We start from the raw sequence: 21,478 nt of genomic DNA, 5'->3' as shown, positions 1-21,478 counted from the left end.
GAGGAGTACACTGAAAGCCTTGGCTAGATTTAAAATAGTAATAATCCTGTCTGTCTCACTATTTGCAGTTGTGATCTTCTCCACAGATTTAATCCAGCCAATTCTATGGAAGATTTTACTAAGTGGATAAGGTCAACAGATAACAGCACTTCTTTTTAAATGAACCATTTATCAGCTATGAAGAGTTGTCATTAGGTGAGGGAATGGGAGGAACAGATTAGCATTATTAGACTTAAAAAAATGAGACATTACATTAAAGAGTACGTTCCAGAGCAATGGTTTAAAAAAACAGTTCCAGTTGATAAAGCGGGTAACTGAGAAAAAGTGGAATTTTATTGGAAACTTCAGGAAGTGATCTACATAAAACTATTGGAGTTTGGCTTGTGTGAGAGAGAGACAGATAGAGTGCAGGAAATGAACTGTTTGGTAAGACTATTTGAAAGAATAAAGAAATTGAGGTTTATTTCTCCAGGGAAATAAAGCCATTCTGAGTACAGACATACATGTGGCCATTGTGGAGTCATGAAGCTAGCACTCACTTGTACTAACAGTAACTTAGAAGAAAGAGGAAGGAAGTAAAGTCTGATAAAAACAATCTGCATTTGGATCTGGAGTTTTCCTGCACTGGGGTCTTTTCCGATTTAGCTGGGCAGGACCTGGCCAGATGTCCAGCCTTCTCGCTGTATAGACACAGCCCCTCTTTCCTGCACTTCTCCACTTCTGTCAGGCACAGGTGTGCCCCCCTATCTGCATGGTTTCCACCCCTGGAGGCAATGAGGTTCCCATACCGGGGGGATTGTGGGCATAGGGAAGCAGTATGGGGGGCCGGGATCGAGCTGTATCAGCCTTGTGCTCCTGACAATGACCTTCCAAATGGCTTTCTATCTGCAGGCACAATTGGATCAACTCTGTGGCAGTGCTCGGTTGTGGAGCTCACGCCAACTCATCCAGAACCTCTGCACTGAGCCCCTGTTGGTACAAATACATTAAACCAAAGTAATTAAAGTCTGTTTCTTGAGTTGGGATGCAAAAAGTGTTAGTATAAGTCCCCACTGAACTTTTCCCTTGCTTCAGGCTCCCCAGCTGGCAGGACACAGTTTCCTTCCACTGGGGGTCTCGAAAGACCTCAGCCATGGTGTTAATGAAGGTGGTATACTGGGTCAAGACAGGGTCATTCTGGAGCAACAACGGTGTAGCCCATTGTGCAGCTTCTCCCTCCAGGAGATTAATGATAAATGCCACCTTTACATCGTCGTTGGGGAATTCTGACTGTTGCACATGCATGTATACCTCACACTGGGCTAGGAACATGGAGAAGTGCTCTACTGTTCCCCCATAGCGGGCTGGCATTCCCACAGGATACTTGACTTGGGGTGCTGGCTTTGGCTGGGTTACTCCCTGCCCTTGCTGTGTGGGAATCCCCTGGGTCACGATCTGAGCCATTTGGAGGCACAAGGCTTGATTCTCGGCTTGCAGAGACTGGGTTTCAGTTTGAAGTCTCTGAGCTTCGGTTAACAAGGTTTGCAAGGCTCCACGAAGGTCCTCCCCTGCTCTGCTGCTCACTTCCATCTCTTCCGTCTTGGGGGCATCGGAGGGAGAAAACTGGGGCTGAGTCAAACTGTCCTGCCCAAAGTCAAGAGATCGAGTCTCAGATGTGGCTGTGAGTTTTTCTCTTTTTATTAAAGTTGCAGTTACATCAAAAGCAGTGCGCCTCATTATGCTTTCTAGGAACTTTGCCCTGACTAAATCTGACTAAGCATGACTCCGCAGCAGTATGACATTGACTCAGCAACTACCCCCCCATGCACCTCCTTAAGAAGGCTTGGCTTTTGCGTGAATCCACTGGCTCCTCCTTAAAGACTTTGAATCTCCCGCTTCTGTTTCTTGCGCGCGTGGGGTAAAGGGGGTGGGTGCTCAGTCTCCCCCTCCGAAAGTGATGGGCAGTCAACTTGATCAACCGTGGAAACCTGAGGGGTGCCTGGCTGGGAAACGACAGGTGCAATGGGCGGCACTTCCTCTGCTGGTACAGGTGAGGAAGGTGTGTCCAACTGAGTGGTCTTCAAAGGGACAGTCTCTGACAGTTCTGGATGCACTGTAGTGGGCGGGGGCAGAGTCGTGGTGAGTCGGGGTGTCAGTGACAGGGCTCTGCATTGTCTGTGATCTATCTCTGCTGCTAGTCCCCTCCTGCATCTCATCTTCACAGTCCTCAATGTCCGAGTCTGGCACTTCAAAACCTCCCACCCCAACCTGGGTTACAACACCAGCTCCAATCCCAAAAATGCCAACAGATGAACTTTCTTGCAAGTAAAGAAGTGAAGGTTTGTTATTGTAGCCTAACAGTACCAGCTCAGCATTGTGGAAAGAGCAGAATATAGTTCAGGTGCTTTTATAAGGCAAAGGAATCTGGTTCAGGAACAAGGCCAAGTTCAGGTGTTGAAATTCAGTAACAAGGATTTCAAGACTGCACTGGAGTTGCTTAAAAGCTTGGCAGGTAAGCAGGGATGGAACAAATTTCCCTGCCTACCCTCCAAGCTCTTAAGCTGAAGTGGAGAATGCCCAAGCTACTCACAAGAATCCCTGCCCTTGCAAGAATTCCAGCTTGAAGGTGGGTGCTTCGCCTAGGGCAGCCTTTCCCAGCTAGTGAGCCACCAGGTTTTGTTGGACCACAACTCCCATCAGCCTCATCCAGCATTGCCAATGGTCAGGAAAGATGGGAATTGTGGTCCAACAACATCTGGTGGCCCACTTGTTGGGAAAGGCTGCCCTAGGGAGATCAGTCTCCTCGTTTCTCTTGATTTTCTCCAGCCTTTCCCTGCGAGACATTGCTGGATGTACCTCCTCATCCTCCGTTGGGGAAACAACCTCCATAGTCTCTAACAGCCCCCCTCCCTTCTTGGGTGAAGGAGAGGCAGTCTCCAGGCCTCCTGCCTCATCAGTAGATCCTGGTGCATCTAGAGGTGGTGGGGTTGTAAAAAGGGCTCTGTTCCATTGTCTCATCCCCCCCATCCCTCGCCTTCAGAGTCCCCTTCTCCAAGTGCCCTCCGCTCCTGGTCTGAATCGGAGTATATCTCTCCTTCCTTGTGAGCTGTGGAGTCATGTGTCTTCTTCAATCTGCCATAACTACATAACAAACCGTCCATACAGCACCCAAGCTTGTCTCCTTCTGTTTTGACTACCACTTTGTGCTCCACCCCCCTTTGTTCCTGAATCAGAGTAGTCATCCTGGTTGGAATCAGAATACGCAGAGGAAATAATGACAGGTATCCAACATGGTGCCCCCCAGATGTTGTTAGACTAAATTTCCCATTGTCCCTGACCAGTGGTCATGATGTCTGGGACTGATGGGAGTTCAGTTCAGTAGTCTGACAGCATTTGGAGGACACTGTGTTGGCTCTGTATCCTGATGGGTAGTGGCTCTCCCGCTAGAACTTCAGAAAGGGTTCTTTCCCAGCCCTACCTGATGGAAGTTGTAGTCTAAAGCACCTGGGGGGACACCAGTTTTAAGAAGGCTCCTAAGGCCCCTCTAGTGCTGTCTCTATGGTGAAATATGCCTCAACTATTAGGCAATTTGAGTGATAACCAATTCATTTTAGTCATGAAAGTGCCACCGTTTTCTCAGGAATGGATGAGAAACTCAACCAGCTCATTGATACCTGTTGGTGTAAATGAAGACTTGGCAACCATTACATCAATCATCTGAGCAACAGTGAAAGAGATCCCCACCACCACCTTTACCCATCATGACAGAAATAGCATTCTAAACAGTGCCTTGTTTATAACATTTTTATGCTTCCCTATAAAAAGATACCTGCAGATGACTGCATTGTTGGCTCTGTTGGCTACCCGTAATTTTTGGAAGTGTGTTTTAAAAAGCTAGATCACTGCGTGTAGTTCTGCATCAGCACAGAAACAGCATCAGAAGCAGCTTCCAATATTTTCAACCATGGTACAGAAATGGGGCTGGGGCCATTTACAGGGGCAAGAGTGGATCTGCTCTGCTCTGCTCTGGAGGCTTACCCCCATTTCTGAACCTTCAGTCTACTACAGGGGTTGTTTGTCATTGTTTGCTTCAGTTTGAGGGCTGCTTTTCCTTGTGGGGTCACATGCCAATTGTGGCTAGGTTCTGAGACAAAAGTGGGTGAAGCAACAAACGTAACTCTTCCCTTTGTACAGTAGGTTGGTTTCTACATACACTAAGACCATATTCACATCATACATTTATTTCACTTTAAACAGTCATGGCTTCCCCACAAAAAGGGGTGCTGAGAGTTGTTAGGAGACCCCTATCCCTTCACAGAGCTATCATTCCCAGAGTCCCCTGGGAAGAAGGACTGACTGTCAAGCCACTTGAGAATTGTAGCTCTGTGAGGGAAATAGGAGTCTTGTAACAACTCGCAGCACCCTTCACAAACTACCCTTCCCAAGATCCTTTGAGGGAAGCCATGACTGTTTAAAGTGGAATAATAGTGGGGGAAATTTATGGTGTGAACGTGACCTAACACACTCCTCTCTGTCCTCCATCTGGGCAAGCAAAAGGCATGATCAGAGTTAGGAACATACGAAGCTGCCTTCCACCGAGGCAGACTTTTGGTCCATCTAGCTCAGTATTGTCACACTCCCAGGCACTGGTCCTCTAGGGTTTCAGACAGGGAGTCTTTCCCAGGCACCACCTGGAGATGCCAGAGATTGAACCTGTGACCTTCTGCATGCAAAGCAGATGCTCTCCCACTGAACTACAGCCCTCCCCGATAACAAGGACATATTTCAGCAAGGCAAAAAACACTACAATGCTCCAAGGTGCACATTTCCCTCTCTGATTTTTTCTGCTCCCCCCCATCTCTGTGTCTTGGCTAAAAAAAACCAAAACAAAATAAAAACATACCCTACACAAATGCATAAAACCATATATTCTAGGGTAAGATACATGGAGAAATGAATACACTGAGATAAAATTCCTAATTAAATATGTATTTACATATGAATTTTCATGCAGATTAAAAAAAAAGATTAATGCAGAAATGGCATAGAACAGTCTTCTGAATGAACGGATGTGAAATTCACGTGGACCAGAAATGGACTTATTTATCCATCCCTAAAAAAGTTGGAAAGGCCTATTGTAGCAATGGGGAACTTCCAGCCTGCTGGTCTAATTAAGGCTGCCAAGACTCCCCATTTGGTATGTGAGACTGTTTTGGCCAAGCCATGCCCATCTGTCAGGTATGGGGCAAATAAAGATGCAACTGAACCAAAGAAGGTTTACTGATATAGCTGATCAGGTGATTGTCTGCCCCTGCAAAGCCCTGTGGGATAGTGTCAACAGTCATCGGATCATGGGGCCTTCCATGCACAGTGCTGTAAAACAAATCATTTTGATGTCAGGTGATTGACAGGAGGATGGCCTCTCCTACCTGCTACTTGACTCCCAGTGCGTGTGGGATAATAATCTGGCCTGCTGGCTGGAGCCAGTTCCCCCACCCCCCGGGCTATTGCCTTCACATTCTGTGTTTCTGGGTTCCTGGAAGCATGTGGTTGGCCACTGTCAGAAGAGTATTCTGGATTAGATTTGCCGTTGGGCTGATCTAGCAGGGCTTTGCTTTTTTTTTTCATTCTTTCCAGTTTATTCCTTCCTTCTCTGTCTTCTCACCTTTGGACTTAAGCACCTGATACTCTGCTCAGCAAATCTTCAAGGGTGAGCTTAGCAAGCTTTTGAGACTAGATAATTCATTGTAACTTTTTATGATTATTATTAACATAACCTGAGTTATTCAACCCCTGCTCCAGTGCTCAGAGAGTCTTCTTGGAGCAGACTTCTTTGCTGTTTGCTGATACAGCCATTTCTGGAACATTCTTTCCTCCAGCTTTTACTTCTTGGGAGCCAGGTGCATGCAAAAGTCTTAAAACAAACACACCATCATTCTGGCTTTTCCAAGGATGCATGAATATTCATGTCTATCGCCAGAAAGAGCAAGTCTCCACAAAGAAAGGTTTTTCAAATTAACCTTCACTGCCCTGTGGGAGAAAATGTTGCCGTGCGCGTGCGTGCGTGCGCACATTATGTCCATATGCATTTGTACCACTATTGGTGAAGGGATACAGTCAAGACAACCCGTTTATCCTTTTCTCTTAGTCCTAAACTGCCTAGTTTCTCTTTTTTCCTATTCTCCGTGGGCTAAGGAACCTGTGTGTATTTGACTAAGGATGAACACAGACCAGGATAACAGCTAGTTTTTATATTTCCAAAGATAGTTGAGGTGGAGGAAATCAACCATTCTGTGTTCCTTCTTCCCAGCAGCTTTGCGGACAACCTGAAACTGGCATTGCACCTATAGGAGCTCCATTTGAATGTCTGCTACCTACTCCCACATTCCGTCTTGAGGCTGTGGCCAGATGGGGACTCACTCCAGGCCTTGAGCATCAGCCAACTTTTGTTCTCTTCCTGCTGCTTTTGCTTTGCTTACTGTCCAGCATAGGGATGGAAAGATCTGTCCATTTTGGTCCTCTCCATTTCTCGATTTTCCAATCATAAATTCAGTTCTCTACTTTTCTGCAGATACTTGTGATTTTTTTAAAAAAAAAATCCTCATGAAAACTCTTCAGCATTTTGGTGCAAATTTCTCCTAATAAACACATTTTGCTTGCAGTTTTCACCAATGTACAGATTTTTGCAAGCACCTTTTCTTAATTCAATGCATTTATATGTTATTTTCACTAATTTATTCACTTTTAAGCATGTTTTCCTTTAACGTGCATTTTTGTAAACACTGCTTGGCTGGAGAACTGCTTTGCAAAATTCAGATGTGTGCATTTCGAAGGATGGCTGTGCTTCAGTCCTCTTATTGTTTTGGAAAATATGAATTTGATAAATTTGGCTTTAAATGTGAATTAAATTTCTTCCCTATCCTTGATCTAGCCTGATGAAGAGTACTGGAGAGCTCAAAAGCTTGCATACTCTTTTGGGATATTTTGGCTACACTTGATAAAGCAGCAGTGCAGATCCATCCTATGGGCCTAAGCAGGCCCAGAATAGTCCCAATCTGGACCACAAGGCCATTCCCCACAAGCCGTATATGACATCCAGTGCGGAGCAGGTACGGACGCAGTTACAAAGGAACTAACAGGAGCTTAAAGCAAGCTCCTGATGATTCCTTTGTAAGTGGGGCTCCCTTTCAGAACTGATTAGCTGCAATGGACTGGTCCATTAGAGCAGATGTGGCACAGACCCACCAACCTCACGCTAATTTCAGCCAGCCCCTACGTGACCCCTTCTTTCTTACATCCACCCCAGGGAGTGGCACTGGCTGTCACCTTCCTCCTCCTCCCATCTCAAGTGTTACCCCTTGAGGAATTCAGTAGGGAGGAGGATGGGGACAAAGCTAGAAATAGTTGGCTGGCTCTGGCTTCACTTACTGTTTGGATCCCTGCCTGTTGCCCTATGGGTCCCAGTGGGCACCAACCACCGCTGATTAGCTGACTGGGACAGACACAGAGCCCTACAGGGAGTTGAGGGGGCTCACTTTCTCTGTTTGGAGGAAGCAGTTTGGATGTGCACCATTTCCTCCAAACAGCATTTTTCTGTTCGTGGACATCTGCACAAGGACACATGTGCAGAGTGGAATCCAACTAAATAGATTGGCTAGTGCAAGGATTTCTGTTTCCTCTCCCCATGCACCCCCATGCCCTCCCCATATCTTCTCTGGAGACTTGAGGAAAACCCTAGAACAGATTTAGGTGGGTAGGGGGCGCATGAGAAGAGGAAGTTCCTTTGCACGGCCAAAAGTCCTTGAGCTAGCAGATCTGTTCAGTTGGATTCTGCCCTCTTTTAGGAGGAAGCAGTTTGGATTCAAAGTTGAAACAGACTTCAAAGAGGCTTCCTATAACAACCAAGCTGATCAGTAGTTATGGCAAGCCTCTTTGAAGGCACATGCCTGATTGGCTCTAAAAGCACGTCTTAAAGGTTGCAGTAGTCGCCAGTCAGCTGGTTTGCAGTTACAGTGGCCACCTTTGGATTTTGACAGGTGTCAGTCCCTTAACACCATTATGACTTAGGTGACAGACAGGTGAGCCTTTCAAAGTTGGCCCATGGGGATGGCACAGTTTTTCTTTATTGGCCTACAAGGCTACCATTATTTTTTGTGTCACCCTAAATATGTACAAACTACAAATGCTATCTTCCATTTACCCTCTCTGACACCCTCCTTCCCTCCCACAGATGCCTTCCCCATGTACAATTTTTGATTGTGGGCAGGGATCTGTGTTCTTGTTGTCACTCTGTAAATCACAGCGAACAATACCCACTATGCAAATAATAAATAAGGGTAGGAAAACACAGCTGAATGTTGCATTTTTAACCATGAACCTGAGAAGCCTCTAGCGGGCAATTTGCAGAATCCTAACATTGTGAGTGATCTTGCAACAGTGACTTCAAAGATATTTACCTTCTGGCATCTATATTTTTAGATGGTTGCTTTGTATGAGGACAGAAAAAAAGCAAGAAAATCAATGTGTCCAAAAGGACCACAGTTTTTCCCTCACCCCGGCCCATCAAGGTCTTTATCAAACAACCAATGTTCTGGGCAAAAGGGAAGCCAGCTTGAATAAAAATCCATGTTTCCTCTTTAGTAATACAGAGATCTCTTGCACCACGAGGTAGAGTACTGATTACCTTTTAAACAGTGATATGTTTAGAATGCAGCTCACATGTCAAGGGAGGCAGGGGATTGAGTGCTGAAGCAAAGTGATAGATTGGTGGCCAAAAAGAGGTTGATATTTTCTACCCACAACAGATGAAAAAGTCTAGCCATGAAATGAACAAACTTTACATGGCTATATATTTATATTTGTCTATAGTAAACAAAACCATCTTAATGATGGGTTGTATGCAAGTCCTACTCAGCACAGATCCATTCAAATGAATGGACATGGCTAACTTAGGTTCATTAATTTCAATGCATCTAGTAGAACTTAGCTGAGTATAACTCAATAAATAAAATCATATAGCGATGGCCACCAGCTTGGATGGTTTTAACAGAGGATTAGACAAGTTCATAGCGCAGCAGTGGGGGAAACCTATGGCCCTCCAGATGGTTTTAGACTCCAATTCCCATCAGCTCCAGCCAGCATGGCCAATAGTCAGGGATGATGGGAGTTGTAGTCCAGCAACATCTGGAGGGCCACAAGTTCCCCCACCCTATAATAATAATAATAATAATAAATTTAATTTCTTCGTCGCCTATCTGGCCAATGGCCACTCTAGGCGACTTACAAAATTATTAAAATACAATTAATAAAATACAGTAATACAATAAAAACAATAGATCTACAACAACAATATTAAAACTGGGTAGGAGGCATTACAATTATATCGATTAACCCTCCCCGGATACCCCGAAGGCCTGCTGAAAGAGCCAGGTCTTTAAGGCTTTCCAAAATACATTTAGGGAAGAGGCATGCCAGAGATCTTGTGGGAGGGAGTTCCAAAGAGTGGGGGCCGCCACTGAGAATGCCCTCTCTCTTGTACCCACCAATCTGGCTGTTTTTGTTGGCGGGATTGAGAGAAGGCCCTGTGTGGCCGATCTTGTCGGGCGGCATAATTGGTGGCATTGAAGGCGCTCCGTGAGATAAACTGGGACGAAACCGTATAGGGATTTAAAGGTCAATACCAACACCTTGAATTGAGCTCGGAAAACAACTGGAAGCCAGTGTAGGTCGAACAACACTGGTGTGATGTGATCTCGGCGGCGACTATTCGTAAGTAGTCGAGCCGCCGCATTTTGTATCAGTTGTAATTTCCGGACCGTTTTCAAGGGTAACCCCACGTAGAGCGCATTACAGTAGTCCAAATGAGAGGTGATCAGGGCGTGTACCACCAGTGGGAGCTGATGAACAGGAAGGTAGGGTTGCAGCCTTCGTATGAGGTGTAGTTGGTACCAGGCTGCCCGGCTCACTGCCAAAATCTGAGCCTCCATGGACACCCTGGAATCAAGCACAACCCCAAGGCTGCAGACCTGGTCCTTTAGGGGTAAACTCACCCCATTGAACTTCAGGTCAATGTCACCCAACCTTCTCTTGTCCCCCACAAGTAGTACCTCGGTTTTATCAGGGTTCAACTTCAGCTTGTTCCTTCCCATCCATCCACTCACGGATTCCAGGCAGTTGGACAAGGTCTCCACAGCCAACTCTGGTGAAGATTTAAACGAGAGATAGAGCTGAGTGTCATCCGCATATTGATGACACTGCAGCCCAAATCTCCTGATGATTGCTCCCAGCGGCTTCATATAGATGTTAAATAGCATGGGAGAGAGTATAGAGCCCTGTGGCACACCACAATTGAGAGGCCAAGGGTCTGATACCTCCTCCCCCAACGCTACCTGTTGGTACCTGTCAGAGAGAAAGGAATGGAACCACTGTAATACAGTGCCTCCAATTCCCAATCCCTCCAGGTGAAGCAGAAGGATACTGTGGTCGACAGTATCAAAAGCCGCTGACAGATCGAGGAGGACAAGAAAGGTGGATTCTCCCCTATCTAATGCCCTCCTCAAATCATCAACCAGAGCGACCAAGGCTGTTTCAGTTCCGTGACCAGTCCTGAAACCCGATTGGTATGGATCCAAATAATCCATTTCATCCAAGTGTGCTGACAACTGGTTGGCCACCACTTGCTCAATGACCTTGCCCAGAAATGGTAGATTCGAAATTGGGCGGAAGTTATCTAACACTTGGGGATCCAAGGAGGGCTTCTTTAAGATGGGCTTTACAATTGACTCCTTGAAGGCTGATGGCATCACACCCTCTTTCAAGGATGCGTTTACCACCGCTTTGATCCCCTCGCCCAATTTCTCTCTGCAGCTCACAAGGAGCCACGAAGGGCAAGGATCAGTAAGACAAGTGGTTGGCTTCACAGATGAAAGCACCTTGTCCACTTCCTCAGAAGGGAGAAGCCGAAACTGATCCCAATTTACCGGCTTGCAACTGGCCAACTCTGGTTCATCGACTGTGTCCACGGCATGTGGGATCGAGCTCCGTAAGTGTTCGATTTTATCAGCGAAGTGTTTTGCTAATAGGTCACAGGAGGCCTTTGACTGTTCCAAGGGTTCCTGAGCAACTGGACCAACCAGGCTTCGGACCACCTGGAACAGCCTCCTGGGACAACACTCTGCAGACGCAATAGAGGCAGCAAAGAAAGCCTTCTTTCCTACCTTTATTGCCACTTGGTAGGCAGCTACTGCTGCTCTAACCTGTGTCCGGACATCTTCGGAGCGGGATTTCCACCACCGGCGCTCTAGTCGTCTCACCTCCTGTCTCAAGCTACGCAACCGCGGTGTATACCATGGAGCTAGCTGAGTTCTATTCAGGGGGAGAGGACATTTCGGAGCCACCTGGTCTAATGCCCTGGTGATCCCCACATTCCACTCCTTCACCAGGGTTTCGACCGGGCGACCTTCAGCAGGTTCCAATTCCCCAAGCGCAGTCAGGAATCCATCCGGATCCATCAGGCGTCTGGGGCGGACCATTTTAGTAGGTCCTTCACCCCTGCGGAGGGGGCATGGCAACGAGAAGTCCATATTTACCAGGTAGTGGTCTGACCATGACACAGGAGTGGCATGAATCACTCCCAACTTCAGACCACTTCTCTCCTCTCCCAGGACAAATACTAGGTCGAGAGCATGACCGGCTACATGGGTGGGCCCAGTATTACTAAGGTGCAGTTCCCAGGAAGCCATGGTTTCCAGGAAATCCCGAGGGGCTCCAGTGAGAGTGGCCTCGGCATGCACGTTAAAGTCACCCAGCACTAACAATTCTGGGAACAATGCCCGTACAGCCGAGACCACCTCTAGCACCTCGGCCAGGGAATCTGCCATGCAGCGGGGTGGGCGGTACACCAGCAAGATCCCTAAACTGCCCTTCGGGCCCAACCTCCAGTACATGCAATCAACAATTTGAGTCCTATGGAGGGGAGGTCTGGCAAAAACCAAGGACTCTCGATAGATGACTGCCACACCCCCTCCCCGCCTTCCCACCCTCAGCTGCTGTGCATAACGGAAACCTGGCGGACACATGGCCTCAAGAATTGGAGCAGAGGCTTCGTCCAGCCAAGTCTCCGTAATACATGCCAGGTCTGCGCGCCCATCCAAGATCATATCATGGATGAGCGAGGTTTTCTGAGCCACAGACCTGGCATTACATAACAGCAGTCGAAGGTCGGTAGGAACCTTGCGTCCCCCAGTTTCCATCTGGTTCTGAGCAGACCCGGAACATGGGATAGATATAATGCATCTGTCCCGTGTTCCCCTATTCCGGCGTGGTCTGCTAGCAGCACCCTTCCAGCGCCTGCCGCCCACACTTCCTATAACTTGGCCCCCCACCTCCCTCTCCAGCTTGCACATGCCTCTATCCCTATCTGCTTCTCAGCAGGCCACCCACCCTAATAAAATTAGTCCGGAGACCCGCCTCCGTACCCTGTAGCAGCAGTATTACTAATTTAAATTGAATTAATTAAACCAATAATTAATTAATTAAACTAATTAAATTACATTAAATTAAGTTAAATTAACTAAGTCAATACAAATCAATCCAATTCACATTCATACACATTCACACATTCATACAGCTATACATCCATACATCCATACATACACCAATTTAAAACAGAAACCGGGTTGTGATAGCCGGCCAGAATGGTAGTCGCAGCCGGCCACAGTAACAGGTCTGTAGAATACTTGGTCCGGGTCACGGCAATAAGGTCCTAGCCAACATGGGCGGGCAAATAACAGCAGCGACGACAGCACGATGGCAATGTAGACAGCGTCCCAACCAGCAACGCACCCCGCGATGAGGACGACCCACAGCAGCAACGATGACGCCAAGCAACAGGCAAGCAGCACGACGACAGCAACACAGGGCCGTAACGTCCCGATGCCCCAGCAGTGGCCAGCCCGCAACGGCAGCCACAGAGCGCAAGCAGGAAGTCCAAACAAGTCCAAACAAGCAGACAGGCAGTGTGCAGCAGGGTGCAGCCGCAGCGAAAGAGAAATAACAGGCCCCGGGGGCAGCACAACCCCCAACAGCAGCAAGCAAGCAGGGGCCGCGGCAACACAGGATGACGTAAGTCACACGCGACGACAACGGCATCCCGACCACTGCAGCAGCGACAGAGGGGCGGCGAGCCACAGCAGAGAACGCAGCCGTAGGCGGCAGCAAAACCCCAGGCCACAGCAACTGCAACACCGAAGGAGCCAGCCCACGCCGAGATGGAAGCAGAACTGCAGGACCGCAACGGCAACGAGAAAGCACCGGCCGTGACATATCATAGAGGATAAGGCTCTCAAGGGCTGCTATGATGATGGTGAAGTTCTACATCCACTGTTGGAGGCAGTATGCCTCTGAATACAGGTTGCTGGGAATCATAGCAGGAGAGGGTGCTGTAGCACTGAGGTCCTGCTTATGGGCTTCCCACGGGTATCTGGCTGGCCACTGTGGAAACAGGATGCTGGACTAGATGGGGCACTGCCCTGATCTGGCAGGGTCTTCTTTTGTTCTTAATATAGCATCTATGTACTGGGGCTTTATTGGGAAGTGTGGCTTACTCCTGGCCCACGAACCTCATTCAGCTCCCAAATACATTTTTCTGCCTCTTCCATGACATCTCCAACTTGGGCAGCTGCTTTTCAGGATAATCTAAAATGCAGCTCCCTGCTAGGGTGGACAAGATAGAAATGAGGACAGGACTTCCGCATCTCATGTATGTCACACCTGCTGAAATATCCTGCTCTTAGACAACTATTAAAACAACCTTCCTCCACCTGTGGACTCCAACTCCCATCAGGCACTGGCAACATAGCCCATTGCTTGCAGGCTTCCTATAGGCATCTAGTTGGCCATCATGAGAACAGGATGCTGGGCTAGATGGGTCGCTGGCCTGATCCAGCAGAGCTCTTCTTACGTTCATTGGTCAGGGATGATAGGAGTTGCCACCCTGGGCTCCTTCTGGGAATAAATAAAGAGATGACAAAAATAAATAATAGTCCAAAACATCTAGAGGGCACCAGCTTGGGGAAGGGAGTCTAAAAAGGAGTCCTATCCTCTTTTCCGTCAGGTCACCCTATCCTTACTCTAGAAACCTTACAATCGAAAATTGGGCAGTGGTGGAGAGGAGAGTGAGAGATCAAAAGGCAAGGGTAACAACCCTAGAATGGGGAGGGAATGGAAAGGAAAGGAAATCACAGGATGGATGGAAAAGGTGGTTTTTGAGGAGAGGTGAGAGGGGTGATAACATGCTGCCACTGTGGTGTAGTCCAGTACAGGCAGACTCCAAAAATCAGTATCTGTGAGGCCAGAAAAAAGCACAAGATGTCCTCCAGATGTTGGTGGCAGGGATGTAGTTGTCCACGGTGCCAGGGGGGCTTAGATCCCTTACTTTTTTGGGAGCCAAGTCCCAGCAGGGTGTGAAAGGTGAGTGTGAGCCACTGAGAAGAGTTTTCTAACGTGCTTCCTTGTTGCTTCCTGCTTATTGGAGCCAATCAGAGTGCAAGGAGTTCCTATTAGTTCCTACTTCAAAAAGCCAAGTGGTGGAGAGTGAAAATTCTGTAATGCAGAAGAAGAGACAGTGAATCCTGATAATAGCATCCCATCTACATCATCAAGTAGCAGTTGGAAATAAACTTGTAGACAATGAATTCAGTAATTCAAGCAATATCTCTAACAGTGAGAAAGGACAGTCAAATGGTGACAGTGACAGAGAAGCAGAAAGCAGTATTCAAGCCTGGCCAGATTATCCTATAATCTTAGAAGGTTGTATAATCTTAAATGGTTTGGGGACTGTGAGGGGGCATGGCTGTGACTATTAGGAAGGGACCCTGCACTTCTGAATTTGCCACTACACTGCTGGTTAGTGGACTACAACTCCCATTATCCCTGACCGTCCTGGCTAGAGCTGGTGGGAGTCTGAGTCCAACAACATGTAGAGGGCCTCATCCAGGCCAGTGTTGTCTGACTGACAGCAGCTCCTCAGATTATCTGGCAAAGATTTTTCAGTTGAAGCTTGTTGGTGCCTTACATCAACATCTGAAACCAGGGATGGGGAACCCGTGGCCCTTCTGATGGTCTTAGTTTGGTCAGCAGTATGGCCAATGGTTAGGGATGATGGGAGTTGTAGTTGGACATTTGGAGGGCCACAGGTTCCCTATCTCTGGTAGAAAGCCAACCCTCTGTCTTCTGAACCACATTCCCAGTACACTATGCATCAGTGAGGAAAAGCAGAGGTGCCATACCGGGTCTGAATCGGATTGGTAGTGGCAGGGGGCACGTAAAGCTTTAATGTTAATCAGAAAAAAGCAAAGGACCATATCTGTGCAGAGGCTGTGTGATCACATTTTGGGTCCAGCTTTGGTCTCGGTCTCCGTCTCGGTCTCTCTCTCTCTCTCTCTCTCTCTGTCTGTGTGCGTGTGAAAGAGCGAGATCGAGGTACCATATATCCATTTGGCCTGTTTTGGCTTTGAGTCTATGATCTATGGAGCATAGAAGAACCATTGGGGGATGTATAAGACTGTGAAGCTGTTCTAATTAGGAGCTAAAAGCCCCCCCTGTCTCCGACCCTCTTCCCGTCAGCTCACCCCCCACCTCTCAGCGGGTGCGCAGGGTTAATTGATTGATGAACAGATGTATGGCAAACTGTGCCCATAGAGCAAGTGCTTGGTATCTATTGCGCCTCAGCGATTGTTTAATCCCTAGGTGAGCTATTAATTTCTTTCCTACTACAAACATATAGATTTCCCATGTCAAACAGTGGAGTTCCGCTGTGCTGTAAAAATCCTTACCATCTAATAGGAGCATGGGGAATCCTGGATGTGGGGCTCACAATTCTTACAGTTAAAGGAGAAGAGTCCAACGCTGGTCTCTTGTTGGACTGCAGTGCAAATTATTCATATGGCGTCTTCTTTGTTGACCCAGAGGGGATCCTCCGCCTCTTCTAACTCTACTTTGGACTTTTGGTGCTCGGGCTGTTTGCCACCCTGTAGCCTATTGCAAAGGTGAGGAAATTCAAGCCCAGTGACCCAATATGGGCCTGAAGTCCTCTCTTATCTGGCTCTTGGCCCACAAGGCGCTCCTGTCCCATCCACCACTCTCACTGGCCCTGCTTGGCAGGGCTGTGGAGTCGGAGTCATGGAGTCAGAGTCAGGAGCAATTTTGGGTGGAGTTGGAGTCGGGAGCAATTTTGGGAGGAGTCGGAGTTGGAGTCGGAGTCGGTAGCAATGTACCGACTCCAACTTCCAAATAAATTTTGATTGACAAGAAGCAATTTTGGGTGGAGTCGGAGTTGGACAGTAGAAAAATAGAGGAGTCGGAGTCGGAGTTGAAGGTTTGGTGTACTGACTCCACAGCCCTGCTGCTTGGCACCCTTTTTGAATGTTTTTGTCTGGCTGGAACTTGTCCTTGAACTCTGATGATGCCTCTTGTTTGCCCGGATGAAGGATAGAGGGTGTGTGTGTGTGTGTGTAGAAACTAGCCTATTGGACAAAGGTAAGATTTGTATTAATTGCTCCTCTCACTTTTACTTCTGGCCCTGCCCACAACTGGTATGTGGCCCCTGGAAGCTTGCCTAGAAGGGAATGCAACCCTCAGGCTGGAAAAGGTTCCCTCCCCCTGGCCTGCTGGAAATTTCCCCTTGTCAGGCCCTGGTCTAGCTATGAGATGGGCTGCAGCTGATGTCCAGTCCTGGTACAGACAGGTGAGGATCAGAAGGGCAACAGATGTGGTCTTGGATGGCACCAGAATCAGGCAGATCAGGCAGACGAGGAGCACAAAGCGCAGAGGAAGGGCTAGGCATAAGGTTGGATTCCAAGTCACCTCTGGAGAGTTGGAGGGGACAGAAGCAAATATGCAACAAAAGACAAGATGGCTCACAGTCCTTTGATCAGGAGAGGGAAGAGTTCTTAGATGAGACAAGTTTGGAAGAACAATCTGAGATGGCTGCAAGGGCTTTATACGCCTTGGTGTGTGTCCAATTGACTGGGAGAGTCAGCTGACTCTCTTCATGGTGGAACTACAGCCTTCTCCTTATGGTAGTCTTCTCCAACCTGAGCCCCTCTGGATGTGTTGACTTGCAACTCTTATCAGTCCCAGCTAGCATGGCCAATGGACTGGGTTAGTGGGAGCTGTAGTCTAAGAACATCTGAAGGGACCCAGGTTGGGGGAGGCTGTCCTAAAGCCTCACCTGCCTGGCCTCCTAAGGACCACCCAGAGTAATGGTGGATCAAGAAGTAAATTGTTGAAGACTGGCTGAGTGAAGCCTCAGTTTGTGGCCCCTCTTGATGGTCACTCCTCTCTGTGTGTCACACACACACACACACACACAGAGAGAGAGAGAGAGTGGGAACTTCTAGTGAGAAAGAGGCAGCTGCTCTTCCTCAAGTTTTCTCACAGCCACATTTTCCTTTCTATCATGATAGGGATGGGAGAATATGTCAATTTCACTTACAATCTGTCGATTTCTCTTCCTCTCAGCATCTCACTTTTCCAGTCTTAATTTCAGTTCTCTTCATTTCCACATCAGTTTGCAATTTTTTAAAGTTCTTGTGAAAATTCATTAGCATTCTAGTGTGAATTTCTCCCAATATGCACATTTTTGTATGCAATTTTGCCTAATATGTACACATTTTTTGGCTAAGTCACTTATAATCACACTATACCAAAGGAACTACATTGTTAAACACATTACTTGGCTGGAGAATTGCACTGAAAGTGTGATGTTCACAAGATTTCAGAGAAGCGTGATGTTCAAAAGATGGCTGTGTATTGTTTTGGAAAGTGTGAATTAGGTAGGCTGCCCTTTCAATGCAAACTGAATACAATTTCTCCCCTGTCCCCACTCAATGTCTAGTCATAAAACTGGGAGTCAATATGATGCAATGGTCAGCATGTTGGATTCATTCTGATCCCCACTTGGCTACAAAGTGTACCATAAACTTTGTTGAGTCACAGTAATCCAGCCTGATCTATCTTGCAGGATTGTTGTGAAGGCAAAATGGTGGAGGAGTAAAACTAGAGTGAACTGGGGGAATAGGTCCATCCATCACGATTAATCAGACAGCTGTACTGCCTGTGTAGATGCCGCTCTTAGCTCTCACAAATAATGGTCTTGGATTGGCCTGGAGGTCGGCTGTGCAGCTCATTCATATCCAGTTTCAGTCTTGCTGGATCTTATTCATAGATTTATCCCATTCATTTTTTTCATTGTTTTGAAAGAATACCTAAAAAGTTTGCATGTAAAATGTAGGCATATAGTACACATTATATATGCACTTCTTATGTAAAATGCACACTTTTATAATGTAAAATATACACTTCTCAATGTATTCATCTGTAAAATGGGCTATATCCAGCATTCTCTGTCTGCTGCAGTTTTACACTGTTCTTCAATCTTGGGTCTCCAGATGTAGTTATAGATGGATATTATAGAGTTGGAAAAGGTTCAGAAGAGGGCAACCAGAATGATCAAGGGGATGGTTCGACTCCCTTACGAGGAAAGGTTGCAGCATTTGGGGCTTTTTAGTTTAGAGAAAAGGCGGGTCAGAGGAGACATGATAGAAGTGTATAAAATTATGCATGGCATTGAGAAAGTGGAGAGAGAAAAGTTCTTCTCCCTCTCTCATAATACTAGAACTCGTGGACATTCAAAGAAGCTGAATGTTGGAAGATTCAGGACAGACAAAAGGAAGTACTTCTTTACTCAGCGCATAGTTAAACTATGGAATTTGCTCCCACAAGATGCAGTAATGGCCACCAGCTTGGATGGCTTTAAAAGAAGATTAGACAAATTCATGGAGGACAGGGCTATCAATGGCTACTAGCTGTGATGGCTGTGCTCTGCCACCCTAGTCAGAGGCAGCATGCTTCTGAAAACCAGTTGCTGGAAGCCTCAGGAGGGGAGAGTGTTCTTGCACTTGGGTCCTGCTTGCGGGCTTCCCCCAGGCACGTGGTTGGCCACTGTGAGAACAGGATGCTGGACTAGATGGGCCACTGGCCTGATCCAGCAGGCTCTTCTTATGTTCTTATGTTCTTATGTTCTTACAACTTCCATCCTCCCCAGACAGCATGGTTAATGGCCAGGGAAGACGGGAGTTGCAGACCATTAACATCTGAGGACCCATGGTTGAAGAACACTGCGGCTAGTGCAAGGGCTTTTGTGGTAGCGGATGGGTGAATTTTAATGTCACACAGCAGAGGAATCCAATGCAACAGTTGTACTCTCAGAAACTCGTTGTGCAATGGATTGCACAATCTATTGTGTGACAAAGTTACCAGAAACCTACTTAGGCATTCTCTTATGCAACAATGTTCTGCTGGCGCAAAACATTGTGCCAATGGAGCAAGTGTACCGCTAAGTGACTTTAACTTATCCCTACCTTGGACACAACCCTATAATAATATAATAATATAATAATAATAATAATAAACTTTATTTCTACCCCGCCCTTTTTCCAATAGGACTCAGAGCGGCTTACAACTAAAAACAACACCATTAAAACATACAGAAGTATACAATTAAAAAAGAATTAAACTATGAGAAAAATTAAAACCATAAAATATAGGTTAAAAACAGCGGACAATTTAAAATAATAAAATCATATAATGTAATCACCAAACCTATGACATTGAATCCTGGTTGTTCTCTATCCCAAATGCCCATTGAAATAAAACAGTCTTTACTTGTTGCCAGAAAGACGGCAAGGAGGGAGCTGATCGCACCTCACTCGGAAGGGAGTTCCACAGCCTAGGGGCGGCCACTGAAAAGGCCCTATCTCGTGTCCACGTCATATGTGCTTGCGAAGGTGTGGGGAACACAAGAAGGGCCTCACCTGAACATCTCAAATCCCAGAAAGGTTCATGTAGGGAGATACAATCTGTCAAATAGTCTGGACCTGAGCCGTATAGGGCTTTGTAGGTCAAAACCAGCACTTTGAATTGTGACCGGAAACAAATTGGCAGCCAGTGGAGTTGTTGTAACAGGGGAGTTGTATGGTCCCTGTAACCAGCCCCGGTTAGCACTCTGGCTGCAGCTCTTTGTACCAATTTAAGTTTCCGAACAGTCTTCAAAGGCAGCCCCACATAGAGCGTGTTACAGTAGTCTAAGCGGGATGTAACCAAGGCATGCATCACCCTAGTCAGATCAGGTAGCTCCAGGAACGGGTGCAGCTGGCACACCAGTTTTAATTGGGCAAATGCGCTCCTGGATACAGCAGCAATCTGGGCCTCCAAATTCAAAGCTGAGTCCAGGAGTACACCCAAACTGCGAACCTGAGACTTCAGGGGGAGTGCGACCCCATCCAGCATCGGTTGAATCCTTGTTCCCTGATCTGCCCTCCGACTGACCAGGAGTACCTCTGTTTTGTCAGGATTTAATCTCAACTTGTTTGCCCTCATCCAGTCCATCACTGATGCCAGACACTGGTTTAGGACCTGTACAGCTTCCTTGGCTTCAGGTGGAAAAGAGAAATAGATTTGAGTGTCATCAGCATACTGATGGCACTGAACCCCCAAACCCCGGACAACCTCTCCCAGCGGTTTCATGTAGATGTTGAATAACATGGGGGACAAAACGGAACCCTGAGGGACCCCATAGGTCAATGGCCAAGGGGTCGAGCAGGAGTCCCCCAGTACCACCTTCTGGGTTCGGTCCTCCAGGAAGGATTGGAGCCACTGTAACACAGTGCCCCCAAGTCCCATCTCGGCAAGGCGGCCCAGAAGGATACCATGATCGATGGTATCGACAGCCGCTGAGAGGTCCAGTAGAACCAACAGAGACACACTCCCCCTGTCCAGTTCTCTCCGTAGGTCATCCACCAAGGCAACCAAAGCCGTCTCTGTCCCATAGCCAGGCCTGAAACCAGATTGAAATGGATCCAGATAATCCGTATCATCCAGGAATCTCTGGAGTTGGGCGACCACCACACGCTCTATTATCTTGCTTAAAAATGGAATATTGGAGACTGGCCGGTAGTTACCTAGTAAAGAGGGATCCAGGGAGGGCTTTTTCAGCAGTGGTCTTATAACTGCCTCCTTTAAGCATGATGGAATTCTGCCTTGTTGTAGAGAGGCATTAACTACTCCCCTGACCCAATCGACCAGTCCCCCTCTGGTACTTCTAATGAGCCAGGAAGGGCAAGGGTCCAGTACACACGTGGTGGCACGCACCGCTCCAAGGATCTTGTCCACATCCTCGGGTAGAACAAGTTGAAAAGAATCCATTTTAATTGGACAAACAGGCGCCGAAGTTACATCCTCAGAGACTGTATCAATTTTAGCATCCAAGTCACAGCAAATCTGAGCGACTTTGTCCGCAAAGTGCCTTTTGTATGCACCTTTCATGCACAAGATGCATTTTTGTGCACGCTTTTTGAGCACTGAAACCGCATTTCAGAATTATTATTATTATATTTATTTGTCGCTTACTACAAAATGTTTTGTCTCAAAGCGACTTACA

At 47.1% G+C, this 21,478-nt stretch overlaps 1 protein-coding gene across 3 annotated transcripts in view; it reads left to right on the top strand.

Moving 5' to 3' along the window:
* Window positions 1–21,478, top strand: part of LOC133373538 (transmembrane protein 132D-like) — a 456,085-nt gene that overhangs the window by 88,244 nt on the left and 346,363 nt on the right. The gene's annotated exons all lie outside the window — the stretch shown is intronic.

This window comes from Rhineura floridana, chromosome 19 (genome assembly GCF_030035675.1).
Source record: "Rhineura floridana isolate rRhiFlo1 chromosome 19, rRhiFlo1.hap2, whole genome shotgun sequence".
NCBI classification, from domain to species: domain Eukaryota; kingdom Metazoa; phylum Chordata; class Lepidosauria; order Squamata; family Rhineuridae; genus Rhineura; species Rhineura floridana.
The sequence above is the reverse complement of the archived record's forward strand: the minus strand, read 5'-3'. Positions and strand labels throughout refer to the sequence as shown.